This window comes from Pongo abelii, chromosome 6, assembly GCF_028885655.2.
Source record: "Pongo abelii isolate AG06213 chromosome 6, NHGRI_mPonAbe1-v2.0_pri, whole genome shotgun sequence".
NCBI classification, from domain to species: Eukaryota; Metazoa; Chordata; class Mammalia; order Primates; family Hominidae; genus Pongo; species Pongo abelii.
The window spans coordinates 122577748-122597264 of NC_071991.2; the positions used below are offsets into that span (position 1 = coordinate 122577748).

Genomic DNA, 19517 nt, shown 5'->3' on the forward strand with positions numbered 1-19517 from the left:
AGCACATTATCCAAAATGCCACTATACTATATGTAAATGACCAAGTGTAATGTGCTGTTTGTTACGGGCAACTGCACATTCTGGTTTGCTTGGGACAGGTCTGGTTTCTGTCTATTGTTCTGGCATCCATCTAGTTTAGCATTTGTCCCAGATTTTCATTTTTTAATCAAGATTTTTTTAAAGTAAATAGTTGCTTTAGAATAAATCAGGATAGGTATGGGAAAACTCAAAGCATCTTATTTCTAGCTTTTTTCATGGTCTCATTGTCTACTTCTAAATTTTGGTTAAGAAGATTGCCCACAAAGCTGCAAAGGCTCCATTTATGCATTTATATATTGTATTATTCCATTTTCATGCTGCTATAAAGATACTACCTGAGAATGGGTAATTTATAAACAAAACAGGTTTATTTGACTCATAGTTCAGCATAGCTGGAAAGGCCTTAGGACATTTATAATTATGGCAGAATGCAAAAGGGAAGCAAGCACCTTCTTCAAAAGGTGGTAGGAAAGAGAGAGAGCACAGGGGAAACTTTCACTTTTAAACCATCAGATTGCATGAGAACTCCCCACTATCATGAGAACAGCATGGGGAAAACCACCCCCATGATCCAATCACCTCTCATCTGGTCCCTCCCACATCACATGGGGATTACAATTTGAAGTGAGATTTGGGTGGGGGCACAGAGCCAAATCATATCATTCCACCCCTGGCGCCTCCCAGATCTCATGTCTTGACATTTCAAAACCAGTCATTGCCTTCCCAACAGCCCCCAAAGTTTTAACTCATCCAGCATTAACTCAAAAGTCCAAATACAAAGTTTCGCCTGAGAAAAGACAAGTCCCTTCCACCTATGAGCCTGTAAAATCAATAAGGAGGTGTTAGTTACTTCCAAGACACAGTGAGGGTAGAGTCATTGGGTAAATGTTCCCATTCAAAATGGAAGAAACTGGCCAAAACAAAGGGGCCACAGGCCCCATGCAATTCTGAAACCCTGCTGGGCTGTCATTAAATTTTAAAGGTCCAAAATCTCCTTTGACTCCATGTCTCGTATCCAGGGCATGCTGATGCAAGGAGTGGGCTCCCACAGTTGTGGACAGCTCCATCCTGTGGCTCTGCAGGGTACAGTCCCCCTCCTGGCTGCTTTTATGGGCTGGTGTTGAGTGTCTGTGGCTTTTCCAGGTGCATGGTGCAAGCTGTAGGTGGATCTACCATTCTGGGGTCTGGAGTATATTGGATCTCTTCTCACAGCTCCATTAGGCAGTGCCCCAGTGGGGACTTTCTGTGGGGTATCCAACCCACACATTTCCCTTCCACATTGCCTTAGCAAAGGTTCTCCATGAGGGCTCTGCCCCTGCAGCATGCTTCTGCCTACACATCTAGTTATTTCCATACATCCTCTGAAATCTAGGTGGAGGTACTCAAACCTCAACTCTTGTCTTCTGTGCATTCGCAGGCTCAACACCACATGGAAGCTGTCCACGTTTAGGGCTTCCACCCTTTGAAGCAATGGGCTGAGCTGTACCTTGGCCCTTGTATCTGTGTCTGGAGCTGGAGTGACTGGGATGCAGGGTGCCACATCCCAAGGTTAACCCAAGAAACCACTTTTTCCCTCTTAGTCCTCCAAGCCTGTGATGGGAAAAGCTGCCTCTAGGATCTCTGAAATGACCTGGAGACATTTTCCCCATTGTCTTGGTGATTAACATTTGGTTCCCCATTACTTATGCAAATTTCTTCAGCTAGCTTGAATTTCTCCCCAGGATTTTTTTCCCTATTAAATATAATGGCAAAAACCGCAATTACTTTTGCATCAACCTAAACCAACTGTCAGACTGCGAAGTTTCCAAACTTTTATGCTCTGCTTTACTTTAAAACATAATTTCTAATTCCAAATCATCTCTTTGTGGACACATATGACTACGCTTTCAGGAAAAGCCAGGTCACCTCTTGAATGCTTTGCTCCTTGGATATTTCTTCTTCCACATACCCTAAATCATCTCTCTCAAGTTCAAAGTTCCACAGATCTCTAGGGCAGGGGCAAAATACCTCCAGCTAAAGCATAGGAAGAGTGACTTTTGCTTTAGTTCTCAATAAGTTTCTCATCTCCATCTGAGACCACCTCAGCCTTGTCTATATCATCATCAGCATTTTGGTCAAAACCACTCAACAAGTCTCTAGGAAGTTCCAAACTTTCCCGCATATTGCTGTCTTCTGAGCCTTCCAAACTGTTCCAACCTCTGCCTGTTACCCATTTCCAAAGTTGCTTATACATTTTCAGGCTATCTTTATAGCAGTGCCCCTCTCCTTGTACCAATTTCTTGTATTAGTCCATTTTCATGAAGAATGATATGATAGATGTGAAATGTCTTGGCTCCATTGGTGCAAGAGAAACTTCAAAAATAAATTATTCTAGTTTTTTTTTAAAATAGTGTTTTCAAATGCTTCTTTTTCCTATATATTCATTGACTGAAAATATAGATGTAGGAGTTCAATTTGATAAAAGTGAAACAGTTACCATGCTATTGGAATATCAGTAAAAACTGGCCGGGAACGATACAAATATTTTAGCCAATTGGCAAGGCAAAGCTTTGTAGTAAAAGGAATATTCGAACTAAATTAAACCTATGGAGCGGAAGTGTAGCTGGAATTGGTTTTTGGACACACAAAAGTTGTAATTATACTCAAATAAGATGAATGTTCTACTAATGGACATAGAAGCTTGAAGTTGTGAACATTTACAATTTTTGCCTATATACCTCTAGAGTAAATAAACTAAAAAACTTATAGCAAAACTGATGTTGAATGAACCCATATACGAAAGCTCAGTATGGTGATACATGCAGCCTTTCTTTTTACTTTCTATAATACTTCATGTTTCAGAAGTAGTTACAACTTGTTTTATGAGTTTCATTTTGTGAAAATATTTATTGAAGGAATATATTCTGATTGGAGATGAAAAGACAATAACTGAAATGTCTTATGCTTAGTAGAAATTTTTTTTTTCTCAGCCTCCCAGGGACTTCAGCATGTAGAGAGATTTTCATAATTTAAAAATATGTGAAGACTCTTCAATATAATTTGTTAGCATTTTCCTATTTGTTAACTATAAAATACTATTTTGAGAACAAGTATAGGCAGTTTTATAAAAAATATTTAAAAATTAAGAACATATTTAAAATGTATTTATATTAGCATCGTTGGCATAGTATTAGAAACAGATATGACTAAGAAACTGAATAAAGTATGTAAATTTATGCCCAGGTGAATTTGTATTATTTTTAAAGGCTTAGAAAATTAAACACTTTCAAAAATTTTCTTTAATGTAAATAAATATGTGGATATATTTAAACATTTTTAAGAAATATATTAATTTCAAAAATATTTTAAAACATAATTCTGTTAAGGTCTACCAATATAATGAAACCAATGGCTAGTCAATAAAATTTTTTATAAAATTATATTTTATAATTATTTTAGTAACCCCATTCACTGTAAAAATTTCCCAATTTGGATCAGTAAGTTATTTGGTCACCTAGTATTGAATTGAATATTCTTTCTTTGCTTTGCAATTGTTCTCAACCAGGATCTGGTAACTTGGTTACAGATTATACTACTGCTTCTTGCATTTTACTTCTCTCCTCTAATTCAATTTCTTTCTTATCCAGGTATGTTATTTGTAATTCTTTTAGCAAGTATGTATTAGGGCTAAACTGTTCCAGTATTTCAAAGAAAATGTGTTTATATCATCTATGCTCCTGAATGATAATTGAACTGAGTACAGAATTCTTAGGTGACATTCATTTTCTCTTAGCACTTTTAAGATACCGTTCTGCTGTCTTTGAGCCTCTTGTTGCTGTCAACAACTGTCAGTCTAATTGTTATTCTTTATAAGTACTTTATAAGTAATTAATCTTTATGGTTATTTTCAACATCTTTTCTTTCTTTCTTTTTTTTTTGTTTGAGACAAGGTCTTACTTTGTCACCCACCATGGAGTGTGGTGGTGCAAATGCGTCTCACTGCAGCCTCACCCTCCCAGGCTCAAGCAGCCTCAACCCTTCAAGTAGCTGGGACTACAGGAACATATCATCACGCTTGGCTCATTTTTATATTATCATGTTGCCCAGGCTGGTCTTGAACTTCTGGACTAAAGTGATCTGCCTGCCTCAGCCTCCACAAGTGTCGGGATTACAGGTGTGAGCCACCGCGACTGGCTTCAATACTTTTTATTTGCTTTTGTGAGGGTTATTTTAACTATTAATTATATATGAATTCTTTTTATTCATTTTGCTTGGGAATAAATGGCATATTTGAATGTGATAATTCATATCTTTACTAAGTGCTGAATGATTTCAGTCATTATTTTTACAAGAATTGGTTCTGTGACATTCCTTCTATACTGTGCTGTTGGAGCTCCTACTAATGAATGTGGTGGATTCTACCACTGGCCAGTGTATTCCCAGACCTCTTCTTCCTTACACCCTTTCATTAAAAAGAACAGAGCTGCTAAATATTTACTTTTCTAGCCTCTCTTAAAGGCAAGACTTGCCAAGTACAGTTTTAAAGATGAAATGTTAAGTGGAATTGTGTTATTGGAACTTGTGGGAAGTTCCTTCTTTCATGATGAAAAGAGAAACCCAATTGGTGGTATTTCCATCCCTCTGCTTCCTGCTACAAACTTAAATACAATGAGAAGAGTTTTAGCCTTCATTTGGATTTTAGTAAAAGGTCAAGATAACATCAGGGATGCATCTGTGACATCTCCGAGACACAGATCTGGTGATTGTTAGCTGCCTCCCTCCAAATTTGTAATTATGTGATAGTATAACCTCGGTTTCTTTAAACTGAGTCCATGGAAACACCTAAGCGCTAATACTTTACTTAAGAGAAACATGCATAGAATATGTGGGTGATGAAAACATAGCAACAAAGGAAAGGAAGATGCCAAGTAAAATAATGCAATGTATCTCTCTCTGCGTATCTGCTCACCAGGAGGCATAGTAACACAAGAGACAGTACAGTTTTTCACTTGCCACATAACAATTTTTGAAAACATGGAACGGAGAAATTTTACATCAGAGTAGTTCACTAGAGTGGAAATGGAGGCAGGCTATTTGTCTAGTGCTTTCCTGCCTCCTGCTTCCCATGAGATCACATGATGCAGAACATTTGGAGATAATCACCTCTTTCACTTCTGTGTGATGATGTCCAGCCTCTGGGTGACTGGTCACTAAGCCATATCCTATAACCTGTAGTATGATATTTCATCCATGTCTAAAAATGGAATGGAAATGCAGTTCTGAGAGGCGGGATATGGACCAGGAGAAAGAGGAAAGGAACTAGTTGGAAGAATATTCCCAACATAGAACCTTTTCATTTAAAATTCCAAATCCTTTTCTGAGGCTTCTCATATTTCTTCCCACTTTTTTTACTTTATATGATAGGACTTAATTCTAGATAATACAATGATACTATATTTATATGATTTATTTATTTGTTATCTTTTACTCTTTAATAGTTTGTAAGCTAATTCATGAAGGCAGTGAATTTTTTCATAGGATATTAATGAATTGCAGCCTTAGTGCTTTGCCCTACCTTCTTGGATATTAATATGTATTTGAACCAGATTCATCTTTTGGAGATTTGGTCAGCTTGGACTTATTCCTATTGGAGATAATTACAGGTGACAAGGATGATTTTTATCTAGTATTCTGGTGGTTAGGAGCATTAAATTTAGAGTCTATCTGAATTCACATTCTCACTCTGACACTTATAGTTGTGTGACATGGTGAAAATTATTGAATAACTTTAAAGTTGTTTTCTCACCTACCAAATGATTTTACTAATATTATCTATATTTATGGTTGTTGTAAGCAATATATGCAACATCATATATAAATCATTTTTATGGTGCCTAGCACCCAGTAAAACTTGTTAGTCATTTTAATCAGTTCAAGCTGCTATAAGAAACTACCATAGATGAGGTGGCTTAAACAACATAAATTTATTTCTTGTGGTTTTGGAGACTGAGAAGTCCGAGAGAAGATGCCAACAGACATGGTGTCTGATTAGGAAGTCTTTCTGATATGTATAACACCTTCTTCTCTTTGTGTCCTCATATGGTGGAGAGGAGAGAAAGAGAGAGAGAGAGAGAAAGAGAGAGAGAGCTTTCTTGTTTGTTCTTATAAGGGTGCTAATCCCATTCATAAGGGCTCCACCCTCATGAACTCATTAACTCCCACATACCATCACATTTGGGATTAAGGTTTCAACATGTGAATTTTAGGGGAACACAAATATTTCGTTCATAACTATGGTGTTTATATCCTCAGTGTCTAATGAGAAAGACAGTAAACACTCTGTTTTGATGTATATAGCTTTTTACACAAGTGGTGGAAAAGCTGAAAAAAACTGTGGTGAGGCAATCCATAAATGAGCAACAGCAGGATGCTGCTACCACCTCTAGGCATTCTGGACAAAGAGATCAGGCAACATGAGAGCTCAGGGGCAAAGTCACATGATTGGAAGCTGCTGCCTTGAAGGAGATGGAGGCACTGCCTGATCTTGATGACAAGATGGACAACAAATACCCTGCTTTCTCTCATCTTTTCGCCTTCTATCCTCCCATTCAAGGAACCTAACTAGAAGTCAAGTGATAAGAGAACCTTAAAAATCCAGCTCATGAGATCAGCTTGCCAGTTGTCCAGAGTGTTCAGGGAGAAGAGCAAAGAATGGATCTGAAGGCAAATAGGTCCAAACTCTGGTCCATATTCGTTATTATTGTTAGAATTATTATTGCCAAGATTTCAGCCTTTCTCCATTCTATTATTCAATGTAATTCAAAGGCTTTTTCTTATTTCTTTGGGATCAACTACAAATTACTTTTTATACTATTTCATATTAAAGCAGAAACCATACTTACTAGTTTTAGTATAACCCATGTTGCAAAGTGCCTGTCTCATGGAAAATACTTCTGTGACAGGAATAAATTAGAGTGAATCTATAAATCCATATTAGTACTTTATAATTAAACCTTGATCAGTTCAGCCACTTAGCAGTTCACCTACATACCTCTAATTTCATTTTATACTTCCCTGTTTTAGAATAAATTACTATTTTTATGCAAAGCAAATGAGTGTTTCATTTCCATTACTGACTCTTCATATGAGAGAAATTGTATGATGAAGGGTTATTGTCATGATAAAAAGTTTCTAACATTTTTTCCCTTTATGCTCTTTAGCAGTTATTATAAATAAATGATTCCTTATATCTAGATACTACTCTTTGTGTGTTTTTCAAAAGCTAATTAATTTTAGCATTAGTGAGTAATATTTTCTGTGAAATATTATCTGATTCTGTTCATCTAACAAATAGGAAGATTTAAGAGTACTTCCCCCTCGAACATTTTCTAATTCATGAAATTTTATGTTGCTTTCAAAAAACAAATCTTATTTTTTAATTTTAAAATGTTTTTGGAGAATTTCCTCAAAAATAATGTATTTTCAAATGCAGTACTATTTGTACATAGGACATTCCACTATAAGCCCTCTACCTCTCCAGGTTTTAAATAAAAGCCTGACCTAAAAAAGACACATGTGAATATAGTATATTTCTAAAATCCCTCTGCTTTTCATAATAAATAGCATTTGTGTGCTTAAAACTTCTACAGATTTAAAACCTATTTCATAGTGTTATGATCAACATAGTACACAATCCCTGTGGCATTTAGACCCCCTTTATTTTACTCATTGCACAAATACGTTGGTTATAATTGTGAAGCTCTTCTGTTATATACCAGATACCGAATTTCAAGGATAAACAGGTAAAAATAAATAGCAGTCTCAATTTCTTCTCTTAAATTGAAATTTATAGGACTGATATTTTTTAGAACAACTACAACCCATATTTATGCATTTATTATAAGTGAATCACCCTCAAAAGGACTTTTTAAATCACCTCTTTCTTTCTAGTGGGATACTTATAGTATGAGGTATGTTTTGAATATTTCCAGAAAATTGTTCAGTGTTTCAAACATTACTGGTAATTAGTGATACACAGTGCAACATCTTTCATCACCCTTTTACCACTTCAATGACCATAGCTATATTTATAGGATAAAGAATAGAGAATCTCAGCTGGGCGTGGTGGCTCACACCTGTAATCCCAGCACTTTGGGAGGCCGAGGCGGGGGGATCACCGGAGGTCAGGTGTTCAAGACCAGCCTGGCCAACATGGTGAAACCTGTCTCTACTAAAAATATATATATATAAAAATTAGCTGGGCATGGTGGCAGGTGCCTGTAATCCCACCTACTCGGGAGGCTGAGGCAGGAGAATTGCTTGAACCCGGGAGGCGGAGATTGCAGTGAGCCAAGATCGTGCCATTGCACTCCAGCCAGGGGGATAAGAGCAAGACTTCATCTCAAAAAAAAAAAAAAAAAAAAAGAATAGAGAATCTGAATATTCCCTAGGTGGAAAACTATGGCTGAGCAAGAGTGTTTCAAGTAAAGCCATGGAGAAAGCAATTAAAGATAAACATAAGGTCAAGTCAAGGTCATGGATAGAAAACAGATTTTGGATTGTTTTCTTAAAGTGAAAACGAACCAAGATGGAAAATCTAGAGTGTAAGAAATGTGAATAGTAAAAATCAGTAAAATGTTCAAGAGCAAGAAGACGAATGTTATTAGTAGAGAATGTAAGGATCTGTGTTGTAGGTTGCTCCAGGAATTTTTTTTAGCTTTCTCTAAGTTTGGTTAAAATTTTCCCTGAATTATATACTGATGAGCATAAGTTCTGCAGAATGATGATATAGTCTGTGTCCAGCTGACATAATGAAGATTTTTGAAATTACGTGTATTTATAATGTAATCTATGTGGATTCTGCCAAGAAGAGGAACTGGTTCCAGTTATCCTGTTGCTGCTGGAGGGGAATCAATCTAAATGCTGCTTAAGAAACCAATTGTTTTGTTTTATTTTTACTCTTTGTGTCTCATATCCTCTATAGGGCAGTCCGATAGGAATAGAATGTGAGCCACCAATGTGAACCACATATTTAATTTTAATGTTTCTGGTAGCCACATGGAAAAAAGGTAAAACAAACAGGTCACAGTAATTATAATAATATATAACATTTACTCCAATGTATAATGAATATTACAATTTAAATATGCAATCAACATACAAGTTATTAATGAGGTATTTTACTTGAGAAAGTGCTACATTTTAAAATTCTGTGTAATTTTGCACATTTTAGTAGTGACTCAAAGTGGGACAATCAGAGTCCAGAATTCTGTGATGCGTAGCTAATGGAAGAGGTAGGCCCTCTCTGGGATTAGAGGTTCAGGAATGAGACTCAGGAATTGTTTGGCAGATTGTCACATGTTAAAAATGCCTTTAAAAAAGCAGTTAAAATCTGCTGAAATTCAAAGAAACAGTGGAGAGCAAGTCTTAGTGACATTAGAACATCCTTACTAATATTCTTTCATAAATAACATTCCAAAATTATGCGAGTTATCTCAGTATCCTTTGGTTAATCTCCTGCTTACTTAAGCTAGTTTAAGTTGCATTCCTGTCAGTTGCCGTATTTGTTTGCTACGGCTGCAATAACCGAATACCACAGATTCAGTGGCATAAACAACAGAAATTCATCTTCTCACAGCTCTAGGGGCTAGAAGTCAAAGATCAAAATGCTGTTCTGAAGTTTGTTTTCTTCTGAGTCCTCTTTCCTTTGCAGATGGTCATCTTCTCTGTACGTCTTCACCTCATCTTTCCTCTTTGTGCACATGTCTGTGTCCTAATCTCTTCTTTTTACAAAGACTCTCGTCATATTGCATCGGAGCCCACCTAGATGATCTCATTTTACCTTAATTACCTTTTTAAAGATTCAATTTTCAAATTTATAGTCACATTATGACATGCTGGGGGTTAGGACTTCTACATAAGAATTTTAGGGGGACACAATTCAGTCCATAACACTTACAAAAAAAAAAGTCTTGACAATTATACTCTCTATGGAAGATACTGAATTTAAGCCTTGCTTTGTGGGTGATTTTACTTTTGAAACTTGATTTTTTAATTGAATGAGAAAACATGTCTACAACACATTCAAATAAGGAAAGTGTCAAGAACTGATTATATTTTATAATACCATTTTTTGAAAGGAATATGCTGACAAACAGATATGGCTCCAGAAAAAGCAAATAATTGTGAAAGTTGTGAAAAGTGTGGCCTTTGAGGGATTGTTAAATTATCAACCTGGACAAGAAAGTAAGGGCAAAAAGTAAAAGTTACCACGTACTATTTGAAGGCCTGTCATCTTAATGAAGGTATTACATTACGGAAAAGAGTAAGAATCAGAGGGAAGGAGATATAAGAAGGTACAATTTAGCTCAACATGAGAAAATTTTTTTATTCCTCAGAATTGAAGCGGCCTTGGAATAAGCCATTCATAAAAGCAAGTGTTCAGAAAATGATTATCATAAATCTGAGATGTCCATGACTATTTTATATACATACATTCATTTTATAAATAGCTATTGAGAATCTTCTATGACTTTTTGGTACTGCTTTAGGTAACAGGGCTTAGTCATAAGAACACATGTCTTAATAAAGTGGTTAACTAGTATAATTTTAAAAATTGGACTAGATAAATGTCTCTACTCTTATTTTGTGATTTCATGAACTTAATCTCTTTTCTTAACAACTTTTTAAAGTAATAATATACATGCAGTAAACTACATACATTTAAACTCTAGAATTTAATGAGTTTTACAGTTATATATGTCCACGAAACAACTATATCGAGTACAGATTATTTTCAGAACTTCCAAAAGATTACCTGTGCCTCTTTGCTGCTCATCCTCCCTTAGCTCTGGCCCCAGAGATGATCTAATCTACTTTTTATCACTATAAACCTGTCACTTTATGCAAATGGAATCACACAGAAGGAATCTTTTCTCTCTTTTTTGTTTTCACTCAGCATAAAGATTTTGAAATTCATCAATTTGTAGTCACACTAAGAAGTTTCTTCCTTTTTAAATTGCTGAATGGCATCCCATTACTATATGGATTTCTCACAATGTGTTTACTCAATCAAATGTCAATCGACTTTTAGATTGTTCCTATTTTTGTCTCTTGTTGACTAAGCCACTAGGAGTATTCATATACAAGTTTTTATTTTGACATATGTGTTAATTTCTGTTGGCAGATACCTAGGAGTAGAATGACTGGTTATTATGTTAGCTGTATTTGTAACATTTTTAAAAAACAACTTCTAAACAGTTTTCATCTGTGGTTGCATCATTTTACATTTCTAACAATCAGTAAATGAGTGTTGCAGTTGATCCTTGGCAAACTAGGTATTCCTAGTTTTCTTAATATTTGCAATTCTGATGAGAATGTAGTATTGTCCCACTGTGGTTTTAATTGGCATTTCCCTCATGGTTAATGATGTTGACTATTATATAAAATTCTTATCCAAATGTATATATTATTTTATGAAGGATCTGTTCAAATATTTGCCAGTTTTTTTAAATTGAATTATTTGCCTTCTTACTGTTGATTCTGTTATATAGATGTATTGCATACATTTTCTCCCATTCTGCAATTTGCTGTTTAGTTTGCTCAATGGTATCATTTAAACAGAAAAAAGTATTAAAATCTGATACAGTAAAATGTATAAATTTTAAAGGTTTATATTTTATTGACCTACCTATTTTACACAATTTTCTCCTGTTTTTTCTTATTTTTGCTTTTATTATTGTTTTTAATTAACACAAAATAATTTTACATGTTCATGAGGTACAGTGTGATATTTCAAAACATGTACACAATGTGCAGTAATCAAATAATCAGTGTAGTTAGCATATCCATCGCCTCAAATATTTATCATTTCCTTGTGTTGGGAACATTGAAAATCCATTATTCTAGCAATTTGAAAATATACAATAAATTGTTGTTAATTATAGTCATTCTATAGTGCTATAGCACCTTAGAACTTATTTTTCCTATCTGCTTGTCTTTTTCATCCATTAACCAGTATTTTGTTATCACCCCATGCACCTACTTTTCCCTGCTTTCGTAACCACTATTTTAATCTATGAGGTGTACTGGACATGTCATATACACCTTTCTGTGCCTGGCTTATTTCACTTAACATAATGTCCTCCAAACTCATCTATGTTGCTATAAACAGCAGAATTTCATGCTTTTTTTCTGGCTAAATTATGTTCCATTGTGTATATATGCCATATTTTCTTTATCCATTCATCTGTTAATAACATATAGGTTGAATTCATATCTTGGTGATTGTGAGTAGTGCTGCAACAAACATGAGAGTGCAGATGTTGCTTCCTTTGGATATATACCTGATAGTAGGATTGCTGGGTCATATAGTAGTTCTATTTTTAGTTTTTTAAGGAATATTCCTACTGTTTTCCATAATGTCTGTACTTACATTTCCACCAACGGATTTCCCGTTTTCATCCTCACTAGCATTTGTGTGTTTTTGGCTTTTTTATAATCAGCATTCTAACTGGAGTAAAATCATATTTCATTGTGGTTTTGATTTGCATTTCCCTGAGTATTGATATTGAATATTTTTCTCATATACTTTTTGGCCAAGGTATGTCTTCTTTTGAGAGATATTTATTGACCTCATTTGCCCATTTTTAATTTTTTTTTTTTTTTTGCTGTTAAGTTCCTTGTATATTCTGTGTATTAATCCTTTGTTGAATGAATAGTTTGCAAATATTTTCTCTCATTCTGCTGGTTACCTCTAAACTCCATTAATTGTTTATTTTTATTTTTATTTTGCTTTGCAGAAGCTTTTGTTTGATATAATTCTAATTGCCAATTTTTACTTTTGTTGCCTGTGCTTTGAGGTTTTACCCCAAATAATCTTTGCCCAGACTAACATCCTGAAATGGTTTCTTCTAGAAATATCATAGCTTCAGGTCTTAAATTTAAGTCTTTCACTCATTTTTGTTGATTATTTTAATACAATGAGAGATAAGGGTATAGTTTCATTCTTCTCTATATGGATATCTAGTTTTTTCAGCACCATTTGTTGAAGACACTATTCTTTGCCTAATACATGTTCTTGGCACCTGTGTGGAAAATCAGCTGGCTGTAAATACATGGACTTATTTCTGGGTTCCCTATTCTGTTCCATTGGTCTTTGTCTGTTTTTATGCAAGTACCATACTATTTGGTTACTATAACTTTGTAGCATATTTTGAAGACTGGTATTGTGATGCCTCCAACTTTGTTCTTTTTGATCAGGGTAGCTTTGCTATTTGGAGTCTTTTATAGTTCCATATACATTTTAGTATAGCTTTTTATTCCTTTTCTGTGGCGAATGTCATTGGTATTTTGGTATAAATTGCATTGAATCTATAAATTGCTTTTGGTAGTATGGTCATTTTCACATTAATGATTATTTCAGTTGTGACCATGGAATGTTTTTCCTTTTATGGTGGTCATCTTCAATTGATTTCATCAGTGTTTTATAGGTTTTCTTGTATAGACATTTTATTATTTAAGTTTATTCCTGGGTAATTTTTTTTGTAGCTATGATAAATAAAATTGCTTTTTAAAATTTATTTTCCACTGATTTGTTTGTGTATGAAATGTTACTGATTTTTGTATGTTGATTTTGTATCCTGTAATGTCACTGAATTTGTTGATCAGTTCTAAGAGTTTATTAGTGAAGCTTTTAGGGCTTTCTATATATTAGTTGGCGCAAAAGTAATTGCAGTTTTTGCCATTAAAGATAATGGCATTATGTTTGCCATTAAAGATATTTGCTATTAAAGATAACGGCATTAAAGATAATGCCATTAATGATAATGGCAAAAACTGCAATTACTTTTGCGCCAACTTAATAGAAGATCATGTCATCTGCGAAAGGACAATTTGACTTCCTCCTTTCCAGTTTGGAAACCCTTATATTCTTTCTCTTGCCTAACTGCTCTGGCTAGGACTTCCAGTACTATGTTGAATAAAGGTAGCAAAAATGAGCATCATTATCTTGTTCCAGATCTTAGATGAAAAGCTTTCAACATCTTCCCATTTTGTATAATACAGGCTCTCAGTTTTTCATATATGGCTATATTTTGTTGAGGTGTGTTCCTTCTATGCCTAACTTTTTGAGAGTTTTTATCATAAAGAAATGTTGAATTATATATAAAAAGCTTTTTCTGGATCTATTGAGATGACTGTATGGTTTTTGTCTTTCATTCTATTGATGTAATGTATTATGTTTATTTATTTACATATATTGAGTCATCCTTGCATCCCTAAAATAAATCCCATTTGATCATGATGAATGATCTTTTTAATGTGCTGTTAGACTCATTTTGATAGAATTTATTTGAGGATTTTTGCATCTTTGTATTTACAGGGATATTGGACTACAGTTTTCTTTTACAGTTGTGTTTTTGTCAGGTTTTGGTGTGAGGGTAATGGTGGTCTTATAGAATGAGTTTGGAAATATTCCATCCTCTTTTACTTTCTGCAATAATTTGAGTAGGGTTGGTAATACTTATTCTTTAAATGTTTGGTAGAATTTAGCTGTGAAGCCATCAGGTCTTGGGGTTTCCTTTGACAGAAGACTTTTTATTACTGCTTCTGTCTTGTTACTTGTTATTTGTTAGATTTTCTAATTATCTAACAAATTAGATAATTTGTTCATTGGTAAGTTGTGTATGTTTAGAAATTTATTCGTTTCTTCTAGGTTTTACAATTTATTGACATGTAGTTGTCATAATAGCCTCTAATAATCTTTTGAATTTCTGTGGTATTCATTGTAAAGTCTCCCTTTTCATCTCTGATTTTATTTATTTGGATCGTCTCTTCATTTTTTTTCTTACTCTGGCTACAGATTTTTTAAAAAATTTCTTCTTTTCAAAAAAACAACTTTTTTTCATTCATCTTTAGTAGTTTTGTCTCAATTTTATTTATTCATGCTCTGATTTTTATTATTTATTTTCTTCAACTAATTTTCAGTTTGATTTTCTCTTTCTTTCTAGTATTTTACAATGCATTGTTAGGTTGCTTATTTGGTCTTTTTATTTTTTGATATATTAATAAAAGTTTATTGATATAAGCTTTTATATCAGTAGTGCTTTTGCTGTATCCTATAGGTTTTGATATTTTGTTTTTCTATTTTTATTTGTTTCAAAAAATTTTAAATTTCTTTTTAATTTCATTGACCCTTTGGTTGTTCAGGCACATGTTGTTTAATTTCTATAAATTTGTACAACTTCCTCTTGTTATTGGTTTCTAGCTTTATTTCATCATGGTCAGAAAAAGTATGTGATATTATTTTAATTCTTTAAAAAATATGCTGTAATTTGTTTTGTGACCTAAGACGTGGTATGTCCTGAAGAATGTTCTGTGTACTATTGAGTAGAACGTATATTCTGCATTTGTTAGATGGAATGATGGAATGTTCTGTAAATGTCTGCTAGGTCCATTTACTCTAAACTGAAGTTTAAATTCAATGTTTTTCTTTCCTTTTTTTTTTTTTGCAGTTGTTGATTTTCTTTCTAGGTGGTCTCTCCAATGCTGAGAGTGGGGTGTTGATGTCTTCAAATATTATTGTAGTGGAGTCTATCTCCCTTTATAGATTTAGTAATAATTGCTTTATATATCTGCATGCCCTGGTGTTGGATATTTTCAGTTGTTAGATCCTCTTGTTGAATGGATCCCTTTATCATTATATAATGACTTTTTTTGTCTCTTCTTATAGTTCTTGACTTAAAGTCTGTTTCATCTGATATAAGTAAAGTTACTCTTGCTCCCTTTTGGTTTTCATTTGTGTAGAATATGTTTTCCATTCCTTTATTTTCAGTCTATGTGTGTTTTCACTGGTGAAATGTGTTTCTTGTATGCAGCATATGGTTGGGTAATTTTTTTTAAAATCCATTCAGCCAGTCTGTATCTTTTAAATGGGGGAAATTAAATTCATTTACATTCAAGGTTATTATTGGTAGGTGAAGACTTGCTTCTCTCATTTCGTTAGTTGTTTTCTGCTTATTTTGTATATTCTTTATTCCTTTCTTCCTCCCTTATTATTTATCATTGCAGTTAGAGGTTTTCTGTAATGCTAAGGTTTAATTCTTTTTTCTTTCTCCTTTGGGTATCTGTTCTCCCAGTGAGTTTTATACTTTTCATGTTTTCATGACAGTGATTATTGTCTTTTTGTCAAAAACTTCCTTGAACATTTCTGTAAGACCTATCTAGTAGTGTTGAATTCCCTCAGCTATTGCTTATCTAAGAAATACTTTATTTCTCTCTCATTTATGAAAGATAGCTTGCTAGGGTCATCTATATTTTCTTTTAGAAATTTTATAGTTGTTCATTTACAATTATTATTCAATTTGTGTTTTTTTTAAATTTTGTGTAGGTAAAAGTCAATGCTCAATCTTTTTTCTCAAATGTATGTATAACCAGTTTTTCTAGCATATTATTTGTAACCATAACTCTTTCCTCATTGAATTAATTTGGTACCTTTACCAATTTCCACACTGGCTGCACAGTTTTACATTTCCACCAGCAAGGTACAAGTTTTCCTATTTCTCCACATCTTTGTCAAAACATATTAGTTTTTGTTTGTTTGTTTTTATTACAGCTATTTGAGTATGTGTGAAATACTATTGCACTGTGGTTTTGACTTGCATTTCCTTAATGACCAAAAGTGTTGAATATCTTTTTATATGCTTGCCCACTATTTGTCTATTTTTATTAAAAAAGAAGTCTAATTTCTTTGCCCATTTTTTAATTGAGCTCTCTCTCTTTTTATTGTTGAGTTGTAAATGTTCTTTATAAATTCTGTATATCAACTCATATGATATGTGATTTGGAAGTATTTTCTCCTGTTTTATAGACTTTCTTCTTACTTCCTTGATAATGTTTCTAGAGGCACAACATCTTTAGTTTTGACAAAGTTTAATTTATATTTTTGTTCTCTGTTGTATGTGCTCTTGGTGTCAGTCTACTCTAAGAATCCATTACCTTATCTGAGGTCATAAATAATTATCTCTATTTTCTTCTAGAATTTTATGATTTTGGTCTCCTATTTCATTAAGAGCCTAATTGGCTCTATTTCATTGAGTCATTAGTTCATTTTGTGTGAATTTTTGTATATAGTATAAGGTAGGCATCAGAGTTCATTATTTTGTATATGGTTATCTGATTTTCCCAACACCATTTGTTGAAGGGACTATTATTTTTTCATTAATTGATCTTGGCCCTTTTGCCAAAAATCAATTGTACATGAATGTTTGGATTTATTTCTGGGCTCTCCGTTCTATTCCTTTGGTCCACATGTCTATCCTTATGCCTGTGTCACACTGTTTTGATTAGAGTAGTTTTGTAGTAAGTTTTGAAATCAAGAAATATGTGTCTCCTAACACTGTATTTTTTTCTCAACATTGTTCTTACCAGTCAGGGTCCCTTGCACTTCCAATATGAATTTGAGAATCAGCTTTTCTATTACCACCAGGTGTTTGGAATTTTAATAGGAATTGCAGTGAATCTGTATATTGCTATAGAAATATTGTCATTTTAGCAAGATTGCCTTCTTTTTGAGATGGAATCTTTCTCTGTTGCGCAGGCTGGAATGCAGTGGTGCAATCTCGGCTCACTGCAACCCCACCTCCCAGGTTCAAGCAATTCTAATGCTTCAGCCTCCCGAGTTGCTGGGACCACAGGTGTGTGCCCCCACGCCTGGTTAATTTTTTGTATTTTTATTAGAGACAAAGTTTCACCATGTTGGCCAGGCTGGTCTCAAACTCCTGACTTCAAGTAATCCACCAGCCTTTGCCTCCCAAGGTGCTAGGAACATTGCTTTCTAATCCATTGACATAAGATATCTTTTGATTGAACTGTCATCTTTAATATAAAAAAAATGTTTTGTTGTAGTTTTCAGTATAAGTCTCTCAATACTTGGTTAAGTTTATTCCTAAGTATTTTGTTCCTTTGGATGTTAAGTGGAATTACTTTATTAATTTTCTTTTTAGATTGTTCATTGCTGGTGTGTAGAAACACAACTGAAGTTGTGGCCTAGAGGTTTGCATTCCAAAGGGAAGAATGCTTTCACCAGGAGACAAAACAATATGATTTCATTGAACTGGAAGTTAAGACTGCTGCCTGACGCCACTGCACTGCAGCCTGGGTGACAGAGTGAGACTCCGTCTAAAAAAAAAAAAAAAAAATAGACTGCTGCCTCATCACTTTGGACTCCTCACGTCTCTGAATCAATGGATAAAAAAGGGAGTTACGATGCTGGCTGGGGTGAATGATCTTGACTATCAAGGGGAAATTGGGCTGGTACTCCTCCACAATGGAGTTAAGAGTATACACGATATAAAACATCTCTTAGAGCAGCTCTTACAATATATTTATGAAAGATATTAATCTATAATTTTCATTTCTAACAAAGGTTCTGTCTGGTTTTACTACCCAGGTTGTATTGATTTTATAAGATGAATTAAAAAGTGTTTTGTCATGTTTACTATTCTAAGTTTGTGTGAAATTGGTAATGTTTCTCTCTTAAATATTTGGTAGAATTGATTAATAAAGTCATTTGGGCCGTAAATTTTCTTAGTAAAATAAAGTTTTAAAATATAACTTTAATTTATTTAATAGGTATATAGAAAATTAAGTCTATATATATTCTCGAATAAGCAGGTAATTTTTATCTTTAATTTTTTTTAATTTCAAGTCAGCTGCTTACTTTCTTGACATAATGTTATGTATAATGTTCTTTTATTTAGCCTTTAACATCTATAGGATGTCCTGGGATATTTCTTTTTTCTATCCTCAAATGATTATTATTGTTCTCTCACTGTTTGTTGATTATTTCATATTGCCAGCTTTTGGCTTTGACTTTCTCTATTTTTTTTTTTCTGTTCTGATGTTTATTGATTTCTGCTGTTATTTCCATGTTTCTTTTTTCCATTTTTTTTCTCTAGTATGGTGTGGTAGAATCTTAGTTATTGGTTGTTAACTTTTATAAAAGTTATATTGTAGTATAAGCATTTAATAATGTAAATTGTCTGATAAGTATTGCTTTAACTATATCCCACAGTTCTATTTGGTTTTCATTAAGTTTAAAGTGCTTTCTAATTTTCATAGTAACATGTTACTCTGACACATGAATTATTTAGAAATGTTTGTTTAATTTTTTAATATTTAGGGGTTTGACAGATAACCTATTGTGGTTAATTTCTATTTTAAATATTTTATGGCCCTAAAATATATTCTGCATAATCACAACCTTTTCAATCTTAATTAATTTTGTTTATGTCTAACATATATATTTTGGTGCATCTACCATGTGCAGAAAGAAATAATATTTATTCTGAAAATTTAGGGTATAGTGTTATATAAATATTAATTAGATCGTGGTGGGTAGTACTATTCAGATTACTTATTTCTGTATTAATTTTTTGTTTACTTATTCTACTGTATTTCAGAGCAGGGTATTAAAATCTCTTTCTTCATGGTAGAATTCT

At 33.6% G+C, this 19517-nt stretch overlaps 1 long non-coding RNA gene across 1 annotated transcript in view; it reads right to left on the reverse strand.

The window, feature by feature from the left end:
- Positions 1-509: 509 nt before the first annotated feature.
- Positions 510-19517, reverse strand: part of LOC129060468 (uncharacterized) — a 30061-nt gene continuing 11053 nt past the window's right edge. The window contains exon 3 of the long non-coding RNA XR_008527237.1: positions 510-1771. This is a non-coding gene — a long non-coding RNA (uncharacterized LOC129060468). The remainder of the gene's footprint in view (positions 1772-19517) is intronic.